Source organism: Myotis yumanensis, unplaced genomic scaffold (genome assembly GCF_028538775.1).
Source record: "Myotis yumanensis isolate MYYU_CA2020_CCGP unplaced genomic scaffold, mMyoYum1.0.hap1 SCAF_2, whole genome shotgun sequence".
Lineage (NCBI taxonomy): Eukaryota > Metazoa > Chordata > Mammalia > Chiroptera > Vespertilionidae > Myotis > Myotis yumanensis.
Window position 1 is genome coordinate 37716994 of NW_027223753.1, and position 4190 is coordinate 37721183.

General features: G+C 46.8%; 1 protein-coding gene across 10 annotated transcripts in view; it reads right to left on the reverse strand.

Moving 5' to 3' along the window:
* The window catches only part of IFT25 (intraflagellar transport 25), a 51212-nt gene extending 47199 nt beyond the window's left edge, over positions 1-4013 (reverse strand). The window contains exon 1 of one of the 10 annotated variants that reach the window (XM_070405183.1): positions 3577-3639. The gene's annotated coding sequence lies outside the window, so the exon portion shown is untranslated. Of the gene's footprint in view, positions 1-3541; positions 3679-3974 lie in introns of those variants that run through there. The other 9 variants (XM_070405186.1, XM_070405177.1, XM_070405178.1 and 6 more) reach the window with 9 other exon arrangements.
* Between the last annotated feature and the right edge of the window lie 177 nt (positions 4014-4190).

Consider the following 4190-nt stretch of genomic DNA (forward strand, 5'->3'; position numbering starts at 1 on the left):
ACCCCTGGTGTAGATGAAGAGATATGGCAGAAATTTTCCCAAAATCTGTGAAAGACATAAGCCCACAGATCAAGAAGTTCATGAACCCTAAATTGGATAAATACAAAGAAGATTCTACCTAGACATGTCTTAGTCAACTGCTGAAGATTAAAGAGGGGGAAAACAGAGAAAGCAAAAAACACATTACATTTAGGTGAACACCAGGAATCAAAACTGACTTCTTATACCCGGCTTGTGTGGTTCAGTGGGTGAGTGTTGACCTGTGAACGGTTTGATTCCTGGTCAGGACATATACCCAGGTTGCAGGCTTGATCCCAGTGTGGGGCATACAGGAGGCAGCCAATTAATGCTTTTTCTCATCACTGATGTTTCTCTTTCTACCTCCCCCATTCTCTCTGAAATCAGTAAATATATATAATTTTTAAAAGATAGGGGTTATTTGATCCTATAAGCCTGATAAAGTGTGTGTATGTAGATTTTTTTTTTACTATTTCAAGTTCAATAGTTCAAGTTTTCTGCACCTTCTTTTTAAAATTAACTTGAGAAAGGAAGGGAGAAACACTGATGTTATTCCACCCATTCATGCATTCATTGGTTGAATCTTATATGTACCCTGACAAGGGATTGAACTTGTGTATTTGGATGATGCTCTAACCAACTGAGCTACCTGGCCTGGGCAAGTTTTCTACACCTTCTTGAAACAATTTTGGAATTTATATTTTATAGAAAATTATCCATTTCTTCTTAGTTTTTATATTTATTGGCATAAAATTCATTTTTTTATTGTGATTTTGAAATCTAGTATGACAATATTAAAACTGTGGTAAGACTGGTCAAGAAGAAGGCATATATTCTAATATTTTTTATTCGTGCATTTTTCTTGCTTTTATTACTACTGGTACCAGAGGACTGGTATTAGATAAATATTAACCCTTAGTTTGAGAAGATTGTGAATTCCTAAAAATAATAGATTGATGAACTTGGATGTTAATTCTCAACAAAATTATTAAATTTCATTATTAAAATTATGGCTTTGAAAAGGTAAATAAAAATGCAGTAAAATAGGAAGCAGAAGTAACTTTAGGTCACAAAAGTTACACCATACCTATACATTTGTTTAATGGAGTCACTACCAATTAGGAATATTTTCTGAACATTTCAACAAAACTTCAGATAAAGCTTCTAAAGATATCCTATGGAACAGATGAAGAAATATGGGTTGGCTGACAGGTGGTACTTTAGGTAGATATTTATGACTCTGAATGGCTATACTAAAAGAATGATGATTAACAGAACAAAATAATACTTCTGTGGAAGACCTCTATCCTTATCCCCATTCAACATTTTTATTAATTAAGGATGAAAAAAGTATGCTTAGCAATTTGCAGATGACACAAATTGGCTAATATGCCAGATGACAGAATCAGCACACAAAAAGATCTCAGCAAGCTAGAAAGATGGGTTGCAATCAATAAGATATTATAAGGATAAAAGTAAAAGCCTATCTACTCAGACTTAAAAAATCAATCACACAAGGATTAGTCTAGATTGGGGTTGGCAAATGACTGCTTGTGAGCCCAATTCTAGTCTGCCACCTGTTTTTGTATGGCCTAAGAATGCTTTTCTATAATATACTAGAGGCCCAGTGCACAAAATTTGTACACAGGTAGGGTTCCTAGCGGCTACTGGCTGGGGCACCTCCCTTCCCTGGCCACCTGCTATTGACAGCCTGGAAGGCCTCCCTTCCCGGCCCTGCCCCCTGGTCAAACTCCTGGTTGAGGGGACAATTTGCATATTAGGCTTTTTTTTTTTATATAGGATAGGTTTGGTTCATTACAAAGTCACTCTAAGGCAAGAGTGTACTATATCTGCTCCCAAAGGTAAAAGAGTTGCACTCCATCAAATTTTCAGGCACTGTGCTAGTAATGCAAAGATGACTATACCTAAGACAAAGATAGTGACTAAAACTTGGTTCTTGCCTTCAAGCTCAGAGTCAAGGAAGATGGACAAGCATGCATATAATATGTTATATGCTTATAGTGTGATCTACATCCAGAATGCTTTGTTCAGTTCTGGGTAGTACATTTTAAAATATGTTTTTATTGATTTTAGAGAGGGGTAGATATAAACATCGATGAGAGAGAAACATCATCCATCAGCTGCTTCCTGCATGCTCCCCACTGGGGATCAACCCCAAAACCTGGGCATGTGCCCTGACCAGGAATCAAACCGTGACCTCTTGGTTCCTAGGTCGATGCTCAACCACTGAGCAGTACCTGCCGAGCTAGGTAGTACATTTTAAGTAGGACATTATCAGGCTTGATATTGTTCAGAGGAGAGCAAAAAGTTCTGACAATCTATAAAGTATGTGACATAGATAAAGCTAAAGGAACAGGGGCTGAAACATTTCAAGAAATGAGAGAAATATGACTATAATTTTTAATATCACACGTGTTCACAAATAGAAAAAGGATAAGAATTTTTCTTTTACAACTAGACTGAACAAATGTGAATTTTAAGCAGGAAGACATCATAGATATAAGAACTTTCTGGAAAAAAGTAAAGATTTAAAATCTTTTCCATCTCTGAAAGTGTCCAAGAAGACTAGGTAATAATCTATGAAGGAAACTAAAGGAAGAATTCCTGCATTTGGTGGTTCTTTCAGATTCAATCAAATTCTAGGAAAGGTAGATTGCGAACAGATAATGAAGGATCTTAATAGTCAGGTTAAAGGCAGTGGGTTTAAAAAAAAAAAAAAGACAATGGGTTTTATCCTGTAGCCCCATTTTCCTCAGCGACATTTAACAATGTCTAGAGACATGTGGGCTGTCACAACTTGGGATGGGGTGTGATGCTATTGGCACACAGTGGGCATTTTGTCTTGTCCCGCCCTCTAAATCCAGAGCCGCGGAACTACCTACCCACGCACCTCCCGTTCGCCTGCCCTTTCAGATCCTTCCTTCCAGAAGCCCCTCCAGGTTAGTCCTCGTCCTCTTTCTCCGTAACCAGCCCCCTTCTTCCCCCTGGCATCCCCTGGGCACTCCCGGGTAAAGGCGGACACAGCGATTCCGGCCCCAGTGCCATCTGCGCTGGGGACCCCTCGGAGGCAAAGCTGCCCGACTCCGCCCCTCACCTCCAGCCCAACACAGGCTCCTCTTAAGTCCAGGCCGTCTCAAGACCTCCGAGAGCCCGAAACACTCATGCACGCCCCAAGTTATATAAAATACACGAATGAACCCACATCCTACATTAAATCTGGTAGATGTAGTCATTGCAATCGTTTTTTCCCTTTTGGGGGGGGGGGTCAAAACATTATTCCAAAACTCAAAAAAGTTCGTGGGCTGGCATTCATGTGTCTCTAGGGCTAAAGACCTTCGTCAGACTTTTCCCATCGCAGCCCCCGCGCCGGCCGCGCCACAGCGCCCTCCCGCCGCCCGCCTCCGCGCCGCGCGTCCCCTCACCATCCCCCCGCCCTCCGCCCCCTCACGCTTCCCTCTCCGCCCCCTCCGCCCTCCGTGGCCTAGTCCAGCCCCGTTCCCACCTCCCCCGGGTGCCGGCCGAGCCCGCCGCGCCCACCCGCTCGCCTGGACCTCGGGCCGACCCGCTTGCCTAGGCCTCGGGGTAGCTCCGCGAGCGTAGACTGCAGGCCTAGCGGAGCTCCCCGCTGCCCAGCCCCCAGCCCCGCCCCCGCCCGCTCTTCCCGCCTCCGCGGAGTTCTCGGGTACCCGCACTTCTTCACCCGTACTCTTCGCCCCGCCCCGTGTCCCCGCCCCGCCCCGCCCCCGGTCTTCTCTCCACCGCTCCGCACCGGCCTGAGCCTCCACGGAATTCCCGGGCTCGCGCACAAATCTCTCACCCCGCCCCTCCCTCAGGCCCCTCACCCCGCCCCGCCCTCAGGCCCCACCCAGACCACGCCCCCAAGCTCGTTTCCACTTCGCCCGCTGAGCTGCGCAGGACCGCCCACGGGCCTTTACCCAGGCGGGGCCTCCGGCTCCCCAGCTCGGCTCCGTCCCTAGGGCCTGTGAGACCCCCAGGGACCCGCCCCCGCGCGAGCGCGCACGCGCAGTCCCCACCTCTCCGCGCTCCGAGCCCTTGGCCCTCAGGTCGCCAGCCCAGGGCCCGGCCCCGCCCCCAGGCCCGGCCCGGCCCCGCCCCTCATGCCGGGTCCGCGCACGCGCGTCTCCCCTGCC